Genomic DNA, 24,122 nt, shown 5'->3' on the forward strand with positions numbered 1-24,122 from the left:
AGAGGAATTTCGTTACTTGAAGCCAAAGATCACATATTTTATTCTTCAACTTGTTATCAAATGGCTTATCATTGTCCGTCAATATATATCGAAGAATGCCAAAGTGATAGATAATATTGACTCGATGAAGTTAGCCACATTTTCCTTCTTTACTTCCTTAAGAGAAACAGCTTCGGCCCACTTCGATAAGTAATCAGTTGCGGCCAAAATGTATAAATGTCCACGAGAAGACATTGACAATGGACCAACAAAATCCAAATCCCAAGCATCAAATGGGCAAGAGGCAATAGTTGGGTGTAATACTTCAGGTGGTTGATGTATGAAGTTAGCAAGAAATTGGCAAGCTTTACACCTTCGAGCGTAATCTAAACAATCTTTCACCATAATTGGCCAATAATACCCCATTTGTTTTATATGGAAATGAAGTTTTGGCTCAGATTGATGCGCTCCACATACTCCGGAATGTTCTTCTTACAGGGATTGAAGGGATTCATCGGCCCCCATACAACTTAAGAGCACTCCATCAAATGATCTTCTGTAGAGTTTATCTTTCTAATAAAGAAAACAAGAGGTTGTAACGACGCGACCGGTCATTTTTAGAATATTAGCTCTGAACCCCTAATTATTGTTCTCTCTATTTCATTTTGTGGTTACGTAACTTTTTGGGGTGCTTGGTGTCGGATTCGGGAGAGTTTCGAAATGGAATGGGACTCATAGTCCCAAATTGGGAGTTTAAGTTCAAGGAATTGACTGTAGTTTCAATTATGTGAAGACGACTCTGTAATGGAGTTTAGACACTTCTGATAGCTTTGTAGGATGATTTTAGTCTTAGGAGCATGTCCGGATGTTGATTTGGAGGTCCGTAGGTCATTTCGGTGTTAATTGGCGAAAGTTAGAAAATTGGATTATTTTTTGAAAGTTTGACCAGGAGTGAACTTTTTGATATCGGGGTCGGATTCCAATTCCGTAAGTTGGAGTAGGTCTGTAATGTCAATTACGACTTGTGTGCAATATTTGAGGTCAATCGGACTTGATTTGATAGATTTCGGCATCAGATGTAGAAGTTCAAAGATTTAAAGTTCATTAGGTTTGAATCGATGTGCAATTCGTGTTTTTAGCGTTGTTTGATGTGATATAAAGGCTCGACTAAGTCCGTATGATATTTTAAGACTTGTTTATATATTCAGACGGGGTCCCGAGGGCCTTGGTGTGGTTTCGGAGGGTTAGCGGATCGAGTTCAAGCTTAGAGAATGGCTGAAGTGCACCAGTTCTGGTGCAATCGCACCTGCGCAAGTTTGACCGCAGAAGCGAGCGAGTGGGCGCATATGCGAAGTTGGAGAAGGTGGTCAGTGGTCGCAGGTGCGACGAGGAGGTCACAGAAGTGGTGTCGCTTCTACGGAAGGATGAGTGCAGAAGTAGAAAGGCATGAGAGCCCGGTGATCGCAGGAGCGCATGCGCAGAAGCACTCCTTGGCCACAGGAGCGGAAGCGCAGGTGTGCATTTGAGTTTAAGTAGTATTTCTTCTTCTATTTCTTTAATTTCAAGCATGAGTAGATAGATATTTACTAGGGTTGTGACCCAACCCTAGTGTGTAAACCTTATAGGTATCTAATTTAGTGCTTGTTTATGATTGGGTGTTTATTATTTAGCCTTGTTCACGCTTTAATTTGAGGAATTGATGGTTGCAAACATTAGTTCATGCATATTTGACTTAGTCTCTATTTGAGAAAGAAAGACTTAGTTTAGGAAAACTTGGCTAACAAGAAATTGGGTCGATCGAGAGATTGATCAACACAACTAAAGGGTTCAACCTAGAGATAGTAATAACCCGACTTGAGCTATTATTAACCGTTTTGTGTGATATCCATTTGGACTTGAGAAAGCCAAATTGGAAAAAACCACTCTCTGACCTAGAGGTATTGAGTAGGTAATTAAGAGTTTATATCTATAATACACCCCGATCAACAAAACAAGCATTAAGGTTTATATCCCATTAGGTGAACACCTAGGTGATGGTCATAGCCCTGGGCTTTTTACAAACTAGAAAAACATCAAAAATAATTATCCTAGTCTTAATTCTTTACTTTTCAATCCTTAGCTTTAAAATAGAAATAGAAACAACACCAATTTGTGGAAGTGCAAATTAAGATAGTTCAAATTCATGCACTAGAATATATACTCCTAACTCCCATCTAGCTCCCTGTGGATTCGATCCCGACTCTTTGTTGGGTTACTATAATTTTAATCGATCGATTCATACCCTGTATTGAGGTGTGCATTGTGCGTGATAGGTCAGTCCGCAGAAGCGGACATGTCTGGACAAATCGATCTTGGAGGTACCACCTCGCTAATCGATCACTTAGGACAGGTTTAGACATGGCAAACTTGATAGGATTCGCTCTTGAGACGAGTTGTACAACGTGAGCTTGGAAGTAGTGCTTCAGCTTCTGAATAGAGAAGACAAGTGCCAAACATAACTTCTCAATAGGTGAATACTTGAGCTCATTTGGCGTCATCATCCTACTCAAGTAATAAAGTGTATTTTCTTTGCCTTCATTATTTCCTTGACCCAGAAGCGCTCCTACTGACCTTTCATGTGCTGAAATGTATAATATTAATGGCTTTCCAGGTATGGGGGCTGCCAGTACTGGAGGTTTCATAAGATAAGACTTAATGCTTTTAAAAGCATTTCTTCCAGCTTGGTCACATACAAAAGGAACTCCTTTCTTTATAAGGAGACTAAACGGTTGGCATCTTCCAGCCATATTCAAAATAAATCTTCTAAAATATGCCAACTTAACTTGTAAGCTTTTTAATTCATGAATATCCTTAGGCTCGGGCATTTTCAAGATAGTATCCACCTTATCTTGATCAATTTCGATACCTCGATGTCGAACAATAAAACCGAGGAACTTTCCAGAAGTAACCCCAAAGGCACACTTCAACGGATTCATTTTGAGTTGGTATCTCCGAAGTTGTTCAAATACCAACCTCAAATCTTGTAAGTGATCATCTATCTTCCTTGACTTTACCACTAAGTCGTCAACATAACACTCTACATTTTTGTGAAGCATTTCATCAAAAATATTTTGCATGGTACGTTGATATGTAGCACCAACATTTTTCAAATCAAAAGGCATTACCTTGTAGCAGTATATACCTTTAGGGGTTCAAAGGTAGGTAAGTTCTTCATCCTTCGGTGCCATGCGAATTTGATTATATCCAGACACACCATCCATGAAAGACATCGCCTCATATCCAGTCGTGGCATCAATCATGAGCTCCGGGATGGGAAGGGGAAATTCATCCTTAGGATAAGCATTATTTAGGTCCCTAAAGTCAACACAAACTCGAATTTATCCATTCTTCTTTCTTACAGGGACAATGCTTGAAATACATGTAGAATATTTAACTTCACGAACAAAACCATCCTCAATAAGCTTGTTAACTTCGGTTTTAATCAAGGGAACCAGTTCGGGTCTGAAGCAACGTTGTGCTTGCTTCACGGGACGAGCACCTTGTTTGATAGCAAGATGAAGAAATGGGGTCTAAACCTGGCATCTCTTTGTAGCTCCAAGCAAATACGTCTTTGAACTCCTTAAGTAGATCAATATATTTGCTCTCTTCATCACCAGTTAGAGAGTAACTTACATATATGGGCCTTGGATCTTCAACATCTCCGAGATTGACTACTTTTAGTGCATCAACCATAGTCTTTACCCCTTCTTCCATCTCAGGTGGTGCATCTTTAGCGTCTTCATCCTCTTGAGGATCACCATCACTAAAAGATATGTGATGGCATAAATGAATATCAAGACACTTTTCCTCGACTTCCGTACGAGATGAAGGATTTTGTTCATCATGAATTGTGATATGATATGATGACCCCACACTTTCTTCATCTTCCTCACATTTTTTAGTATGGACTATAGTATGAGCCTTTGCTTTGAGGACCTTTCCGCATGAAACTACAGGTTTTGTCTCTCGCCTCATTCTAGAAGGAACTAGACTCGGACAATCTGTGGTCAAAATCTCCCATTTAGCGAAGACGGGTGCTTGGATCCTTCTATTACTTTTAATGACTATTGTGTTCCTTCTTCAATGGTCCTAACCTATCAAAAACTGAGGTCCTTGGTTTTGTAAGCCGATCAAACATAGAAGGCTTCTCATTAAATGTCTTAGACTCTTTTTTAGCAGTAATGTAGTTACAACTTGCCCTTTTTATGGAGATATGGATTGGTGCGGGTTACTTGTAACCCAAACCTTCATGTGATTACTTTATGGGGTACCCTTTCTCCATCACCATCTTTTGAGTAGGGTTAGAAGCTTCATGTGGGAGCTTTCCTAACTTGGATGATTCATTGGGATCATATCCAGCTTTCGCTAACAACTTGTAGGCATTTGGGTCAAAGCCCTCATCTGTGCGCTTTGTAGGAAGTTCTAGAATTAGAAGCGAATCGTGGTTTGATGATTTGATAAACCCTTTAATCAACTTTGTAGATGACTTAATTGCATCAATTCACTTGATATGAAGGGTCAAGTCTCCTAACATATTACCTTGTAGTTCAGAAGATGGATCTTTATTACTTGAAGATGCCTCATTTATCTTGTTCCTATCATAATACACTTGATCCTTTTCAACGGTAATCTTTGCCTTACCAGTTGTGACATCAACCTTCGTTGTAACACTTTTGGTCAACAACACATCATCAACCTTAACCTCCTTTGAGACATAATTCTTTAAGTAGAATTTTGCATAGGCAAAGTATGATTCAGCCTCGGTAAATGGCTTATCATCAGCAATTATCTTCTTTTCGGCCCCATCTTCACAATACTTCAAGCATTGATGGTATGTGGATGAAACCACTTTATTCTCGATCATTATATGGGCTTTTTACATTGATCACGTGCATCCATGCACTCAAATGCAAATCCCCCATATTTATTTCCAATTTGATATCCCATATAGCTCTTTGCCCCCCATTGATTGAATCCTTGAATCATCAAACGACTTTCACATAGTTCATCCATCAGTATACAAAGCTCATTGACAGTACGAATTGGGAGAATATTTATGCCAGATCCATCATCAATCAAAATTCTACTCATTCTCTGTTATATGCACAAATCCAACCATAAATGGTCCACTTCTTCAGACAGATGTTCTCTGAGTTTTTTCAGACAAGGGAGGTGGCAGCGATGATGGATCTTCCTTCTTTGTTTCTTCTTCATCTGCCTTACAACATGAGGTCTTGATATCTTCACATGAAGCTTGCGTGCATAACCAGCTTGGCATGAATTCATCCAATGTCACTGGACGACGTAGCCTTTGATAGTGATTCCCCTCTATTTTTGTTCTCTTCCAATTCTTCTTTATCGTTTTCTTCTTGGTTCTTTTCACCATTTTTCCCTAGTCAACTACTTATTTGACTCCCTTTGTTAATTTGTCTTGCAGCGTCTCCACAAAGTCACAAGAATCCAACCTTTATCATTAGTTTGACCATCATGTGATTCACTTTCCTCCACTATTACTTCATTCCCTATAGAGAGAAGCAATGGTTTGCTCACATCGATAAATTCAAAGTCACCAAATTTAATCATATATGGCGATGATGCAATTTGGATACTATCACATTTATGTACTTCGATAAATTTGCAAAGGACAAAGGGATCAAGTGAACCAAAAATGACAGAGACTTGATTCGAACTTTCCTTCTCATCCTCAAGCAAGATTTTTCCTTCAGCGGCCAAGTCCATGACTTTCTCCTTGAAGATAAAGCATTTTTCAATAGGGTGGATAATCAACCGATGGTACTTGCAATAATTTGGATCATTAGTCCTTCAAGCTTCATCTGGCCGCTTTATTTCAGGTAACTCAATGAGTTTCAATTCAAGGAGTTCTTCAAAAATTGATGGAACATCAGAGTCCAAGTATGGATATTATTTTGCTTGCATTTCCTTCAGATTTAACTTTCGGCCAGCTTTATCCTGTAAGGATGTTGTCTTCACACTTTTCTTCTCACTCACTTTTGTAGTGACCTTTAATGGCGAGGCATTAACATTCATTAATTCCTTGCTCTCATACTTTGGCACAAATTTGCCTCCTTTCTTTATTTCTTTTTTATCCTTCACTTTGCGAGGTTCATAAATAGGTGGCCCTTGATTTCCACTTGAAGACATGCTTAACTCCATATCATGAGCATGTGTAGCCAATTCTTCAAAATACTTAGGCTTGATACCCTGTAGGATATAGCGAATTCCCTAATGCATTCCTTGGATACACATTTCTATTCTAGAAGCTTTACTAAGTCTGTCTTTACTGTTGAGGCTCGCATTCCTCCATCAATTGATGAAATCAACGACCGACTCATCCTTCCATTGACGTGTATTTGTGAGTTCAACCATACTTACAATTTGCCTTGTGCTATAGAAGCGATTGAGAAATTCATGTTCAGGTTGTTCCCAGGTATCTATGGAACCAGCCTCGAGATTAGTGTACCAATCAAAAGCATTTTCTTTTAAAGAACGGACAAACAATTTGACAAGATAATCTCCATAGGTTCTAGCATTATTACAAGTTTCGACGAAGTGTGAAATATGTTGCTTTGGATTTCCTTTACCATTAAATTGTTTAAATTTTGGGGGTTGATAACCTGCAGGCATCTTCAAACTATCAATTCTCGCATTGTATGGCTTCGCATATGTGAGAGAAGACTTGGCAACAATGTCGTACTTATCTTTGATGGTTCCCATGATGAAGTCTTTCAATTGTTCAATGGGAATAACCCCATCATATGAAATTTGATGTTCTTTTGGAGCCGTTGTCTGTCTTGCAGATGAGTCTCCTTTATCTTGCATCATAAGGAGCTTTCCAAGTACATGACTTGAATCTCCCTCCACTATGCTTTCAACTCTATCTGTTAGCTTGACAATTTGATTATCTTGATCTTGCTTATGTTTCATTAACCCTTCAATTGCTTTAGTTAAATTTGTGAGTTGCTCTTCTACAGTTGAAGTGTTAGTCACCATTGATTAGATAACTGTCATGGATGGTGGAGCAAAGCATGGATTTTCTCTTACACCATACTTCGAGTGAAACAACTCATGTGGAGTGATTGGAGCAGATCCAGTGATTAAGGCATCATCATCATCTTGTGTGATGAGATTCTTAGATCTAGATGGGCTAAGTAGAGTCATTGTCTTTTCAACAATTTCAGCAATGTTCGATCCTTCTTCCAATTCAGTTGAAAATGATCTTACCCTCTTTTGAGGATCAAAAATTAAAGATAGGAACTGATGTAGATGACATTTGAAATGTTTGTTGTCCCAGCATGTTTGCTTTGTTCCTAGTGACAGGTCATACGCTTTCCATAGTAGCATCCAGCAAGTTTTTAACATCAGAGGAAAACTTGGAATCCGTAGCCTTAGCAGTAGTGAGTTTGAAGTTGATCTTCTTAGGAGCCATTCAATGTTCTTAAAATTTGGTAATTGAAGAGATGAGAGATAGAGACGGTCCCACTGGGCATGCCAGAAATTTGTAACAACAAATTTTCGCGTCGAGAAAAGTAAATAATCAAGACTAAAAAATTGCGTAACAAATGTAGTATTTGATTTCAATAAACAATGAGTATTACAATCTCTATGGTATTTCTCTGATTCTTCAACAATGTATTAGTGAGCTTGATTTTGATTTGATTCGAGGGCTTGTAAAGCTTGGTCTTGAATCTTCTTCTTGAACTTGAATTTGGATTTAATCACGAACAAGTAATTTGATCTTGAACACCTTGGTATTTGATTTGGCTTCGTTCTTGATCTTGAACTTGAACTTGTAGTTTGAGTGCTTGAACTTGTAGCTTGTAGAGAAATCTGCGGTGTTTGACCCACGAGCTCTCTGCTTGCTTCTTGTTATCACTCCGTTTGAACTGACCAATATTATCTAGACACTTGGCACAACTCTATTTGTTGTTGATTTGACTTGGTATGTCACTTTTTCTTGACACGTGGCATGATTTCATTGGCTCATTTATTTGGCTTGGATTGCCACATCACTTGACATGTATCATAATTTTATTGACTAATTCTTTTGACTTGGATTGCCACATCACTTGACATGTGGCATGAGCCTGGGCTTTAAGATAGCCATTTGAATCTTAGGCTAATAAAATGGGCTTATCATTTAATTTGTAGTCCAATTAAATGGACTGGCCCAACACATATATATTGAATTTAAATAATTTAGCCCAATTTAATTGCCACAATATTTGTTTGGACTACAACAACAACAACAACAACAACAACAATCCAGTATAATTCCACTAGTGAGGTCTAGGAGGAGTAGTGGGTACGCAGACCTTACCCCTACCCTGGGGTAGAGAGGTTGTTTCTGATAGACCCTCGGCTCCCTCCCTCCAAGAATTTCTCACATTGCTCTTGGGGTGACTCGAACTCACAATCTCTTGATTGGAAGTGGAGGGTGCTTATCACTAGAGCAGTCCACTAATATTTTGAATTAAATATGATTCAAATTATTTTATAAATTTAAATTCGATAAAATTGAAATGCTAATATGTCCTTAACTTTGCCCTTAGAATATTCAAAAGGACTGGTAAAGCACTTTCGTGGCATGTGCGGGCATGTTAAGGCGAGGCAGAAGATGCGCAATTAGCCGCGGACAGTGAACATTGGTAACGTTCCTCTATACTTGTAATTTTTTCTACCTCTATACTTAATTAATCCACGTACAAACCTATTTCTACATTTGCTGCCAAACCACGCTGATATCTTGGATTGCATATTTTTGCCCCTACCACTCCCCAATAAACTGATGCATTATTATTGTTTACTAATGAAGAGTGTGATGGGGACTATGATTACTGCTTTAGTTCAAATCTGAGAGTCCCACATGTCACTAAATAAAGGGATAGATAAATGCATGACAGTAGTGTACCTACTGTCTAGACTCGGTCTCTTTCGAATATGCCATATTCAAATCTTGGAATCTTTCTCATTATCTCTTTCCCCTTTTGTTCCCCTGTCTCTTTCTCTTCTTTATATCTACTGCCATTGCCAAGTTACTTCTTACTAGTATGTCTTTGTTTGATTTATTACTGGTCACTAATCTCTGAAATTGCAACGTGGTACCTTTCACAGATCCAATATTTTGAAATAATGAATGTGAAATGCAATCCATTATAGGTCATACGGATACAATTTGACTACACTTCAATCAGAATAGACTGTTTATATCATACCTTGGGGTTCGATCCTTTTTTGGACCTTGCATGAACGCAAAATATTTTATGCACCGAATAACTTTTTTTTTTTATCGAGTGAAAGGTAGTGGGTGTGCTCACATCAGTGGTCAGAAGTGTACATATGCCATGTGTCTAAAACAGCGAAATCAGAATTTTTAATAAGAAGGTATCAATATTTAAAGAAGTAATTAATTTCACTAAGGGTCTTCGTGCTTTTAATATAGTATATATATATATATATATATATATATATATATATATATATATATAATAATTTGTACAATTAAAAAGTGTATTTTTCCGGGCAAGAGAATATCAATTGACACCCTTAAAATATGCAAAATCCGTCCTAATATTTAGAATTTATTTGTGAATAACTGGAGCATGACAACGTTTCTTCAGTCGATTTAAATGGTAAAACTTGCCAATCAACCATTTAGAAGGACCAAAGACAAAATAAGAAGAAGAAGAAGAAGTCCATATATAATAGAAGTCAACTTTTACCCATTTGTACGTCGTTGGAAGGAAGAAACGAGTAGTGCAAAATGTATGACCTAGTCGATCGAAGCCTCCTATTTTTCTTTGGTGACTCATCAGTCCTCTTTGTGAAAATATCTGCTGATAGTACTTCCTCGGTTACAATAACTACTGTTTTCTTTTGTTACAATAAATACTACTCCAACATTAAATCAAAATCTTAATTTGATTAATGCGATATTAGTGATGAAATCTTGATAGAACACTTCTCTCTAAGGAGTAATATAACTTAATATATATGAACCAGCAAATTATAGAAAACAAATTAGAAGTAGCTAATTAGATTAACACATGAGTGAGATAAGCTTCAATATTATTCATCCCATAATCACCCATAGAAGTTAATATATCATATTAAAATCCATATAAAGTGCTCCTATTACTAATTTTGTGGCAAAAACATAGATCTGCACTCTTATATTTAAAATTCATACACTTAACTTTTCTATGTAACGAGAATGCTATACAAATTCATACGCATGTAACGTTTTTACCGTATACAAAATAATTTTGAAGTAAACCGGTTGTATTTATAACTAACTAGTCTTATTAACAGCTTGTTTGGATGATTGTTATCCATTTTATCGTATTATATTGTATTGTTATCTCAAAATAATATTTATTTTAATTATTTATTTAAAACTAATTGTATTATATCGTTAAATTTATTGTTCCGGAACAACGAAACGACTCATTTTATGAAACAACCGATTTGGTATGGTGGGATTGTTTCCTATTTTTTCTTCCAATTATACGCTTATTTATTACTCCATAATATTTTTACCCTTTACTTCTAAGAAAAAAAATATTTAACTCCAAATCTCCAGCCTATTGACCTACTTTGTCTTCGTCTATTTTTTTTAATTAGTTTGTGCCGCTCTTTTCAATCTACATAACTTGGATACTGATAAATGATGAAAAGTGCATATTTTTTAGTATATTTGCATATTAATTCTTGTGTGAGTAACGGGAGATTACGTGGGTTTTCAAGTAAAATATGCCCATTATGTATTTCTTATGTATAGGAACGAGTTTAGATGATAAATGATCAAAAGATGATAATTTGACACAAAAAGGAAGAGATGGAAAGAATTAGGAGCTCGTCCAATCTCGTGAGTGGAACGAAAACGGACGCGAAAAAGGAGAAAATCGAAGGCACAAAACAGCGAAGTGAAGCGAACGCACGGATCGCTTCGCGAACTAGAAAATTGCAAAAGCTGAGTCCGCGTCCATAGGCGCGCGACGCGCGAAGGCAGACGCGGATTCCATCTCTCCTATCCGAGATTGGATTGTATCGGACGACCCTCCACCCTACCTAGGTCATATAAATACACACCAAACATGATTTTTACATAATTTTGGAGGAGGAGATACTATTTTAAGGTTACACAACACCTTTGGAGGCAAGAATACACGAGGAGCAACGAGGAAGATTCAACCACGAGTTTTTTCTTTCTTCTTCCTATTTTCTATTATTGGTTATGAATTTTAGTGTTGTATTTTTACATACTACTATGAGTAGCTAATTTATTATTTAGGATTTTGATGAATCTTTTGGAAGATGAATTCTTATTAAGTTTGAATATAATTTAGCCTTTGAATTTCTTTACTTGTTCAACTACGTGCTTATTTCTGTTGATTGAATGGCCATCAATTGATTGTGCCTATTTATTATGTATTGCTTGAGAAATGGTACATATTTAGGTAGTTGTTGAACAACGTCACTCCTAACGTATATAAAGAATCAATACGACATGTTTAAAGGTGGGTTTAGGAATAACAAAGCCTTGACGTGGTCATAGTGAACGGTAAAATAGTACCAGCTAGCGTAGTTCGGAAGAATATGTCTATTTTTTCTTGTGAGGTTAACAGGAATAAAGAACCCGGGGATGACAACCTGAAAGAGATCAAGGATATACTAAGATGCCTTGTGGAAAAAAAAATGAGATACATCTGCGGATACAAAGGCAAGATGCAACTATTCGCAGCTTGGAGGCTCAAGTGAGTCAACTAGCTGAAACATTTCATGCTCAACATGTTAATATTATGGATAGCTAGAAGCTGCGTGCATTAGAGACAGAAATTGAGGTGCCAATAGAGGGGTCCAAAGTAGAACACCAACACTCTAACCAGCTAAAATTTGAAGATGTCGATATTGTAAAAGAGATATTGGTGTCAACCAAGGACATTGATGATACATATTTAGTTGACTCTAGTGTCATTGGTGTTGAGGATGTTGACAATCCCAAGGTTCATGTAGTTAAGTGCATTGGTTCACACTCCAAGCATTGTTTTACATTGTGTTTGGATAATGATACGGAAATAGATCCATCCGAGCCAATTGAGCAGTCAAGGAATGAGGAACAAGGTGCCTACATTCTGGAATTCTTCTTGCGAGAAAGTCATGATTACATACCTCATGTAAAGTCTAGGAAGAGCAGAATGCTACATTATTTTCTTGGGGTAGTTAGATTTATTCCACTACCCTTGAAGCATAACCGAAAACTTGAAGCAAAACTTGGGGTTCAATTCATAAGCTCGAGGTGGAGGCAAAAAGTGATTCGCATCGTGCCGCGATATTAAACCAAACGCTTGTTGGGAGGCAACCCAACTTTACTGCTTTTTTATTTTTAATTTTTTTTGTAGTTTCACTTTTTTATTTTCTAGGAGCATGGAAAGCAAAGTCATTTGAAGAAAGCAAAGCAAGTGAGATGGTGAAAACTAAGTGTGGGGTGCCCGTACAAAGAATCAAGTATGAGAGAAGTTTGAATACCCCATGAGCTGCTAATGCTTCGGCATATGGCCTACCAGGGAGTTTCTTTTATCCTATTGTATATGGGTGTGTATTGGGGATAATGCAACTTTAAGTGGGGGGTGAAGAGACTGTTTGGGTGGATTCCTATGCTAGTTTAGTTGTGTTAATTTATATGTGTTAAAAAAATTGAAAAAAATAATAATTAGATAGAAATAATTACTCTTGGTTTTTCTTATGACCACGTTTCTTTTTCAAGGAATGACTCTTTGAACCGAGTAATAATTATTTTTTAAGTAAAAGTTTCAAAAAGTTTTGGACTTTTCCCAACGATGGACTTCCTAGACAGTTTTCTTGAGGGTATAAAGTCTAAAGAAAAATAGAAAAAGATTTATTTTTTCTTTCCCTTGGTTGTTTTGAACTGATAATGGAATGAGAAGAACTTGAGTATCTATGCTTTTTGCAATATTTTATATCGGGGCTTAGATCTGTAGCATTTGTGTTGAGTACTTTCTTCTTGATTCTTGTGACTATATGCCTCGAGAGTATATGTGACTTATTTTGACACTTGGGCTTATCTTTTGACTCCTATTATGTACATCCTATGTGATTGAATTATATTATGACTGCAGTTAGTTGCCTTAACTTGATAGTCGAGTCTGAGCCGTCCTGAGAAGTCATGTGTATTGTGTGAGGTGAGATATTTGGTTGTACTCTGTGTCATCCCTTTCTAGTCTAGAACTTGCCCTGTGTATGAGTTGAAGCGAAATAAGTAAGCTTTGCGTGTCTAGAAAATAATATAGGCGTTTCTTTGATTGACCTCTGAGCTACTTGCCGACCAATGATAAAATTATCCTTTGTTAGCCCATTTGAGCCTGTAAACCTTTTCTTTGATACCCACATTACAAGACGAATGCCATTGTTCTTAATTAAATCTTGTTGAACATTTACCTCCGAAAGCACTTAAGTCGCTAGAAGAGAAGGAAAAGAGATTGGGTAGTTTTTGAGTGGAACCATAGAAAGGCCAAAAGGTGCATGTGTATATTGAGAGAGCCACTAGCTAGAAATACCAATTTATGGTGGGTGTTGAAAAGATTTTGAAAAAAATAAAGAAAAAGAAAATACAAAATAAAAAAATCCCTCCAATTCACTTTGATATGTGCTAGTGTTTATGTAGATGTGCTTAAAGTCAACGGGTTACGTTATGTACGGTTTCGTAGCGATATGTTGAGTGATCATGATGAGGATATGCTTAAAAATTAAAGTGTTTTGTATTAAAAGTGCTTAGGAGGGTTAGTCACTATTGTCCATATCTATCCTACCCGTCTCTTAGCCTACATTACAACCCATGGAGACCTAATTGATCCTAGACTTTGCGAGCTTAAATTAGTAGCGAGTTATATTACGGGCAAGTCTATGGTACGAGCTTTGGTGGCACATGAGTTTTGTTGCGAGAGTGAGTGAATTATTTCATTATGTGAGTCCTTAAATTATACTTGAATTCATATTTGAGTGTGCGGACTGATTACTCTCTTTGTTTTGTTGGTGAGGGCACATGCTTTACAACGGATTGGTAAGGAACTCGTATCTTTAGTTTGCACAAGAAGCGAGTCATAAAGAGGAATATACTGGAGTCATCTTTTGAGGATAGGATGTTAGAAAGAGTCACACAAATATTTTAAATAGTCTTGGCATCATTTTAACCTTGAGGAAAAGTATAAATAATGCTTATGAAGGTTCTAAGCATTGATATAAACCATTGTTATTGGTAGGATGCTTGAGTATGTTTTGAAAAGTGTACTTGCCGACGTGCTTAATTTTAAGTTGCTCGAGGACGAACAAGAGTTTAAGTGTGGGGTGGTGATAAATGATGAAAAATGCTTATTTTTGAGTATATTTGCATATTAATTCTGGTGTGAGTCGCGGGAGATTACGTGGTTTTCAAGTAAAATATACCCATTATGTATTTCTTATGTGTAGGAACGAGTTTAGATGATAAATGATCAAAAGATAAAATTTTGACACAAAAAGGAAGAGATGGAAAGAATTGGGAGCTCGTCCAATCTCATGAGTGGAACGAAAACGGACGCGAAAAAGGAGAAAAATGAAGGCACAAAATAGCGAAGTGAAGCGAAGGCACGGATCGCTTCGCAAACTGGAAAATTGCAAAAGCTGAGTCCGCGTCCATGGGCGCGTGACGCGCGAAGGCAGACGCATATTCCATCTCTCCTATCCGAGATTGGATTATATTGGACGGCCCTCCACCATACCTAGGTCATATAAATACACACCAAACATGATTTTTACATAATTTTGGAGGAGGAGATATTATTTTAAGGTTACACAACACCTTTGAAGGCAAGAATACACGAGGAGCAACGAGGAAGATTCAACCACGAGTTTTTCCTTTCTTATTCCTGTTTTCTATTATTGGTTATGAATTTTAGTGTTGTATTTTTACATACTACTATGAGTAGCTAATTTATTATTTAGGATTTTGATGAATCTTTTGGAGGATGAATTCTTGTTAAGTTTGAATATAATTTAGCCTTTGAATTTCTTTACTTGTTCAACTACGTGCTTATTTCTATTGATTGAATGGCCATCAATTGACTGTGCCTATTTATTATGTATTGCTTGGGAAAGGGTACATATTTAGATAGTTGTTGAACAACGTCACTCCTAACGTATATAAGGAATCAATACGACATGTTTAAAGGTGAGTTTAGGAATAATAAAGTCTTGACGTGGTCATAGTGAGCGGTAAAATAGTGCCAACTAGCGTAGTTTGGGAGAATATGCCTAGTAAATTGTTGTAGTTGCTCGGGAGAGAATTACGACAGCTGAAATACTCACGATCAATAGAGAATAATTAGACGAAATTATAGGAGACGTAGCGGGAAGGATTCCGATAATTGGGAAAATCATAACTCTAGACCTCCTTAATCTTATCTCCAACCCTTAGTATCTTTAGTTGTTAATTTACTATTTTAATTTGTTAGTTAATTAGTTAGACATAAGAATCTTAATATTTATAACTTAGAAATTGTTCAAGCTTGTCTTCTTGGTGATAGTGAACAATTATAGCTAAATCTTAGTTCTCTGTGGGATTCGACTCCGGACTCTTAGACCGAATTATATTTGCAGCGACCGCTTATCCTTTTTAGGACTAGAGTTAGGCGTGATGAGATACATTAGTAGAAATAGGTTTTCTTAAATTATTTTCAACGCGTAATTCTTGATAAATTTAATATTTAATGAGGACCTTTTAGTAAATTTATCAGTAACAGTACAATACGATATAATCAAACCAAACAACAAAAATATTATTTAACCACAGTAAACAATACAATCTATCCAAACATTATATAAATCAAACGACACAATACAATACATTATAAAACGATATGTAATAATGATCCAAATAGAGTGTTAGTGCTTTATATATAATATATATATATATATATATATATATATATATATATATATATATATATATATATATATATAAATTTTGCATAAACTAAACTCTAGTATTTTGTGAACTAAAAATAACTTTACTTTGGATTTTTGAAAAGGTGTTTGAAAAAAATAAAACAATACTTCGTATTCTTTTGTCGGTAAAAGATTGTAATTTTCTCTTACCAGTTGACACGTTTCGAAGGCAAGACGCTAAAATCTCGCCGAAGTATTAGCATACATACATCGAAGTCAAACTATAGTACAACTTGTCTTCTTTACTTCTTTCTATATAACTACAACTTATCTCCCCAATTTCTTTGTTAGAACCGTTTCTTTTCTGTCATTCTTTCTTCAGATCCAAAGGTACAATGGCTGGAGGTTCAATGGCCCCAACACCATTGTTGAAAGATGAGCTTGATATAGTCATACCAACAATTAGAAATCTTGATTTCTTGGAGATGTGGAGACCCTTTTTTCAGCCATACCATTTAATTATTGTACAAGATGGTGACCCTTCTAAGATCATTAAAGTACCTGAAGGATTTGATTATGAGCTTTACAATAGGAATGATATTAACAGGATTCTTGGTCCTAAAGCCTCTTGTATCTCTTTTAAGGACTCTGCTTGTAGGTGCTTTGGTTATATGGTTTCTAAGAAGAAGTATATCTACACCATTGATGATGATTGCTTTGTGAGTATTTTCTTAATTTTACTCTTTATTTGTGATTATTACTCAGTTTTATTTTGTGGGTGTCTAGAAAAATTGGATCTTGGTGAATTTTTGGGGGTTTAAGAGTCAGTTTTGTGTTTTGTTTGGTACCCACTTGGGGTTTTGTCTAGGGGTTTGAAAGGGTAAAGGTGGTAAATTTTTCTTAGCAGCTTTATAATTTATATGGATCTCTTTAATTAAGCTAGATTTGGGTATTCTTTATCTGGACCTTTGAGTTTCAATTAAGAACCTGCTGATCTGCAGATCCTTTTGATAGCATAAATCTCTTAATTTGGTCAACTTTCATGTGGTTATAATATTAAGCTAATCTAAGTTTATGGATTTATTTTTATGAAGTTAATTGGGCTGACATTGTTAAAGTAGTGTATATTACAATTTTGCACCCTTAGGACTCAAGTTTTTTTTTACTCTTGTATAGTTTTATAAATAAAGTGACCAACTTGATCTTGATGCATTGAGCCAGATCTTGTAGTAGCTTCATGTTTTCTTAGTTCTCCTTCCCTGTTTTGGTACATGATCTATTGGCTGAGATGAGGTTTTATTTGTTTTCTACTGTCTGTAGCAACCTGTAATGTAATTATGCTACACCACTTCATGTTACCTCCTTTTAGGATTGAATGCTTTCATGTGATAATCTTTGTTGATTGACTTGGTCCCATGGCAATGATGTATTCTTTTTTAAATAATGACTTCATATTTGAGGGCTGCTTTACTAGTAATGAGGAAGCCTTCCATCTTACCATATATTTTGCAATTTTATCACACTTTGACTAATTTATCCAATCATTGCATGCTTCTTTAAGGGGAAAATCCTACTACATGTCCATATTATATGTCGTTTCCGGTTTTGCATACCCCTTAAGAAAACTTTGTCTAAATTACCATTCATCTCTATTAAACCTTTGTCAAATATTTTGAAACAAATTGTATTTGATTGTCTTACTCCAACGCCTTCATCTATAGTTGATCTTGTTATTCATTTGATTACATGCTGAACTCTTGTTGCAATGATGATGTGCAGGTTGCCAAAGACCCATCTGGCAAAGACATCAATGCACTTGAGCAACACATTAAGAACCTCCTTTGTCCTTCCACTCCACATTTCTTCAACACTCTCTATGATCCATACAGAGAAGGTGCAGATTTCGTTCGCGGGTACCCTTTCAGTATGCGCGAGGGAGCACCCACAGCTGTTTCTCATGGTCTTTGGCTCAACATCCCTGACTACGATGCACCTACTCAACTTGTCAAGCCACGTGAGAGGAACACGAGGCATGAACTTTTTCGATAAGCCAAATTATAAAACTTATTGAATTAATCGTTGTGCTTACTTAGAAAGCTTTCTTTATCTAATAATTAGCGTTCATATTATTACTTTTTCCAGATACGTAGATGCGGTCATGACAATTCCAAAAGGCACTCTGTTCCCGATGTGTGGAATGAATTTGGCATTCGACCGTGAGCTTATTGGACCCTGCAATGTACTTTGGGCTCATGGGTGATGGTCAGCCCATTGGACGTTACGACGATATGTGGGCCGGCTGGTGTACCAAGGTAATTAATTATCTTTTCTTTCTGCAACTATGTTAACTTGCTAAGATAGAAACCTGTTTAGTCTATTATAACCTTTAAGATCTGTTTTTGGGGTTTCGTCGTAAACCTCAAGATTACCTTATGATGACATTTTTTTTGTTTCTTGAAGCAATTTGGTTGAATGAAAGAATCCTAACATAGAATATTGTGTTTTTATAGGTGATATGTGACCATTTGGGACTGGGTATCAAGACTGGTCTACCCTACATATGGCACAGCAAAGCGAGCAACCCATTTGTTAACCTTAAGAAGGAGTACAAAGGCATCTACTGGCAAGAAGAGATCATTCCATTTTTCCAGTCTGCAACTCTTCCTAAAGATTGCACAAGTGTTCAGCAGTGCTATATCGAACTGTCAAAACAGGTCAAGGACAAACTTTCCAAGGTAGATCCTTATTTCACCAAGCTTGCGGATGCCATGGTTACATGGATTGAAGCCTGGGATGAGCTCAACCCCACCGGGGAAGCCTTGGATAAGCTATCCATCTCAAATGGCCCGGCAAAGTAGGTTCCATTTAGCTTATGGTCCTCTTTGTTTTATTGCATTGAGTTGAGCTGGATACAGTTTTTATTTATCTATTTACTTGTTTAATTTTGGTCTAGGATTCACTTTTATGTAGACTCTAGGCTCTAGCTTTTTGCTATCCTTGCAGAGATTGTATTATTTACTTGTTGAATAAAATTCCAAACTTGAGAGTTGAGATTATCCATATTTGTCCCTTTGAGTGAAAGTTTTTAACCCCCTCCAGCTTTTTGGTATCTCCCATTTTTATGCTAAGAGCGGGACTTAGGGGTGGCAAATGGTCTGTTTTGTTTTGGGTTGGTCAAAGATGGTCGGACTCATTAAATGTACCACTTTTGTTACTCCTAGCTTATATGATGCTGCTGAACTGCAACCTATAAACAGAAGCAACTTTAGGATGTAACTTATCGGTACCTGATCATCCTATTATCTATTGTGTTGGCTATCAACCAACTGTGGTATTCCTGTATTATTCAGTCTTAGGACTGGTTACTTGAGATTAGTTATGTTTCGTGAAATTGACATAGGAGTGCTAAGTAAAACACAGACTGACACACATTGGTCTCAAGATTATGAATTAGAGGGGTGGGGATTTGATGTTTGCTCTCATTTCTGAAAATACTAGGCTAATCAAGTTTCTAAATGAGATTGGAGGATTCTGAAATGGTGGGCATAGTTGTAATTGTAGTTGAAAGAAACTAGAAAATGTTAATCTGTCGATCTCTTATACAAGAAGTCCTCACTGCCACTGGCGAAAGTATTTAGCAGGGTTCCATTCCAACCTCAACTCTTTTTTAGGATAAGTGGATTGAAATTTGACCAGCACAACACCGCAATTTCTTTTTTGTTATAAGAAATATCAAATTATGGTGGATGTCTACTCTTCCTCTATGATTTTCATCTCAAATGCTTAATGACATTCAATGACATATTTTCTTCACTTTTCATGCATATATAAAAGCCTTGTAATAGGTAGGAAAATACACACAATTGAAGAAGAAATAAGAATATCTCTCTATATATATTTCTTACTTTGTTTTTTCTTGTTCTATATTGTTAATTTGAGTTATATTTCATAACACGTTATCAGCACGAAATTCTAGCCAACTGGGTTGTTATGATGTTGCCAGTGCCGGTAGCGTCATTTAATGTTAATAATATGGTAAGAACGATGACAGTATAAGGTGTACAACGCCAGCATATATTCGGCCATCACGGTTAGCCTTTTCTAATTAGTTTTCAAGTTTCTTTACACTTTGTTATTTATGTTTCCATACATGAAAAACTTGCTTTATGGAAAAGTTTTTCTTGAAAGTTCATCAAATCATGTAAGGATTTTTGGTGTTAAGAACTATAAATATTTTTCCTATAACAAGTATTATGTTCCTATGTGTTAATATTAAGAAACACGAAGTGAAGACTTTTGAGAAAGCACATATTTTTCCTTTCTATTTTATCACATATTTCTTCCATCTTAAAGTGGGATAATTATCACAAAGGACACGTAGATTTTAATTGATTATGTGTTTTTTTATATTTGCTTGATACTTTTTATTTGATTGAGTTCAGTTAATAAAAGTTCACATATGCAAATTAAAATCAATCGCCACCAATAGTGGAAACCCGTCCAAGTCTAAAATAAGACATGATGTTACTGTGAAGGTATGAATGGATGTGGATGTGATAATGGACGAAATTATAATTGTCATCATTATGGTAATGAATGGATGTGGATGTGATAATGGACGAAATTATAATTGTCATCATTATGGTAATGAATGGATGTGGATGTGATAATGGACGAAATTATAATTGTCATCATTATGGTAATGAGAACAATACTGACTCTCAAAATAATCCTTCACTTTTTGAAAGTGATGTTTGCCATTGATATGTCATGAGATTTTATAAAGCACGCATGGATTATTATGTTCCATTCCTGAAGTGTATATGAAAACAATGTGATAATCATTATGAATACATATTCATTCTTGAAAGAATATGAACGTGCTAGTGGTAGTAAATATACCACATTCATCTCTAGAAGGGGGTTTGAGATGAAATAAGAAAATAATGTCATTATTATAGCATGAATGATCATTGGTCACGTACCTATTGTACGCCAAAATATTTTGGCAATGTGATTATTAAAGGACAACAATAATGCAAGAAACAGATCTTGCATCTAATTTTGACCATGACAATAATGGTATAACCTTCTCTTTAAAAGAGATATTCACCATATAGATGATGAATATATGGTGGTACAAAATTAATTGAAGGCTCTAGAAGAGCTACTATAGCTCTGCCTAAGGGAACAATACTTATCATAGAGAATGCAATGTTCTCCTCCAAGTTCAAGAGGAACTTGTTGAGTTTTAAAGATATCCGCCAAAATAGATTTCATATTGAGACAATAGATAAGAATAATCTCGAATATCTCATTGTTACCAATAATGTCTCTGGCCAGAAAAGGGTTATTGAGAAGTTTCCATCTTTATCTTGTGGCATGTATTGGACAAGAATTAGTGCAATTGGGACACATTCTATCGTAAACCAAAAGGTTACTAATTTCAATACTTTTGTACTTTGGCATGATCGATTGGGACATCCCGGATCAATTATGATGAGAAGAATTAAAGAGAACTCAAATGTGCATCCATTAAAGAATTTAAAGATTCTTTTAAATAATGAGTTTTCTTGCACTTCTTGTTATCAATGCAAGTTGATTGTTAGACCATCACCAACAAAAGTTGAGATTGAGTATCCTGCATTTTTGGAACGTATACAAGGGGATATTTGTGGACCTATTCACCCGCCTAGTAGGTCGTTTAGATATTTTATGGTCTTAATAGATGCATCTTCTAGATGGTCTCATGTATGGCTATTGTCATCTCGCAACCTGACATTTGCAAAATTAATGGCATAAATAATTCGATTACGGGTACGATTTCCCGATAATCCAATTAAGTCTATTAGACTTGATAATGCCATTGAGTTTTCATCCCAAGCATTTAATGATTATTGCTTATCAATTGGGATAAAAGTGAAACATTCTGTAGCTCATGTTCACACTCAAAATGGCCTTATAGAATCTTTGATTAAACGTCTTCAATTGATAGCAAGACCGTTACTCATGAAAACGAGAATACCCACTTCTGTTTGGGGTCATGCCATTTTACATGCAGCAATGCTAATTCGTCTCAGACCGACAAATTATCATAAATATTTCCCGTTGCAATTAGTTTTGGGTCATGAACCTAATATATCCCATCTAAGAATTTTTGAATGCGCTGTATATGTGCCTATAGCACCACCATATCGCACCAAGATGGGTCCCCAAAGAAGGTTAGGAATATATGTTGGGTTTGAATCTCCCTCCATTATTCGCTACCTCGAAACATTAACGGGAGATTTGTTCACAGCTCGATTTGCAGATTGTCGATTCGATGAGGCATTTTTTCCAAAATTAGGGGGAAAAATTGGTGAAATCAAACGGAAAATTTCGTGAAAAAATCCATCATTGTCTCATCTTTATCCACGTGCCTCTATTTATGAAAAAAAGGTGCAAAAGATTATCCATTTGCAGAAAATAGCAAATCAAATGCCAGATGCATTTACAGATCTGAGAAGGATAACGAAATCACATATCCATGCAGAGAATGTTCCAATCCGTATTGATGTCCCTGTTGAACAATCTTCTAATATCATAGCTAATGAGTCAAAAGCACGCCTAAAGCGTGGCAGACCATTGGGTTCTAAGGATCGAAATACTAGAAAAAGAAAAAGAAATGATCAAGATAACATTACGAAAGAGTCTCATAAAGAAATCCACGATTTAACCAATCCTGAGATTCATGATGAAATCATTGAGCATGAGACTCAAGAAAATAAGGGACTACCAATAAATTCAATCGATATTGAGACAAATTTGAATCGATTGGATATAGTGGTGGATTATGTCTTTGCATACAATGTTGCATCTAGCATTATGCAAGATAGTGAGGATTTTGAACCTCAATCTATTGGAGAATGTCGACAAAGATGTGATTGACCAAAATGGCAAGAAGCAATCCAATCCGAGTGGGATTCACTTGCGAAACGTGAAGTTTTTGGGCCTGTAGTCCAAACACCTAATGGTGTTAAGCTTGTTGGCTATAAATGGGTCTTTGTACGTAAAAGAAATGAGAAAATTGAGGTACAAAGATAAAAGGCAGGCCTTGTTGCACAAGGATTTTCACAAAGGCCTGGTGTCGATTATGAAGAGACGTATTCTCATGTTATGGATGCTATAACGTTCCGTTATCTCATTAGTTTTGTTGCCCACGAAAAGCTTGACATGCATTTAATGGATGTGGTTACAACCTACCTTTACGGCTCACTTGATAATGAGATATACATGAAAATTCCCGAAGGATTTAAAATGCCTGACGCACATAATTCAAAGTCCAGGGAAATGTTTTCAATCAAATTGCAAAGATCTTTGTATGGTCTAAAGCAATCAGGAAGAATGTGGTATAATCGCCTTAGTGAATATTTATTAAAGGAAAGTTATATAAATGATGCCATTTGTCCATGTGTTTTTATAAAGAAAACAACATCGGAGTTTGTTGTACTTGCCGTATATGTTGATGACATAAACCTTAGTGGAACTCATACAGAACTCCAAAAGGCAATTGATTATTTAAAGAAGGAATTCGAGATGAAAGATCTCGGAAAGATAAAATTATGTCTCGGTTTCCAAATTGAACATTTGACAAACGGGATTTTTATTTATCAATCTGCCTACATAGAAAAGGTATTGAAACAGTTTTACATGGATGGAGCACATCCATTAAGTACTCCGATGGTTGTTCGATCACTTGATGTGAATAAGGACCCGTGCCGACCTCAAGAAAAGAATGAAAAGCTTCTTGGTCCTAAAGTACTATATCTTAGTGCAATTGGTGCACTAATGTATCTTGCTAACACTACAAGGCCTGACATAACTTTTTCAGATAATGTCTTAGCAAGATATAGCTCTGCTCTTATAAGGAGACATTGGAATGGAATCAAACACATATTGCGGTATTTAAAAGGGACTACCGATATGAGCTTATTTTATGGCAATGATTGCAATCCTGATCTTGTTGGTTATGCCGATGATGGATATTTATCTGACCCGCACAAGGCTCGATCTCAAACAGGCTATGTATTTACATGTGGAGGCACTGCCATATCTTGGCGATCAACTAAGCAATCAATCGTGGCTACTTCTTCTAATCATGCTGA

General features: G+C 36.2%; 1 pseudogene; it reads left to right on the top strand.

Moving 5' to 3' along the window:
• The first annotated feature begins 16,303 nt into the window (after nt 1–16,303).
• LOC107816790 (putative UDP-arabinopyranose mutase 2) lies at nt 16,304–19,038 on the top strand (annotated as a pseudogene).
• The last annotated feature ends 5,084 nt before the right edge of the window (nt 19,039–24,122 follow it).

Source organism: Nicotiana tabacum, chromosome 12, assembly GCF_000715075.1.
Source record: "Nicotiana tabacum cultivar K326 chromosome 12, ASM71507v2, whole genome shotgun sequence".
NCBI lineage: Eukaryota > Viridiplantae > Streptophyta > Magnoliopsida > Solanales > Solanaceae > Nicotiana > Nicotiana tabacum.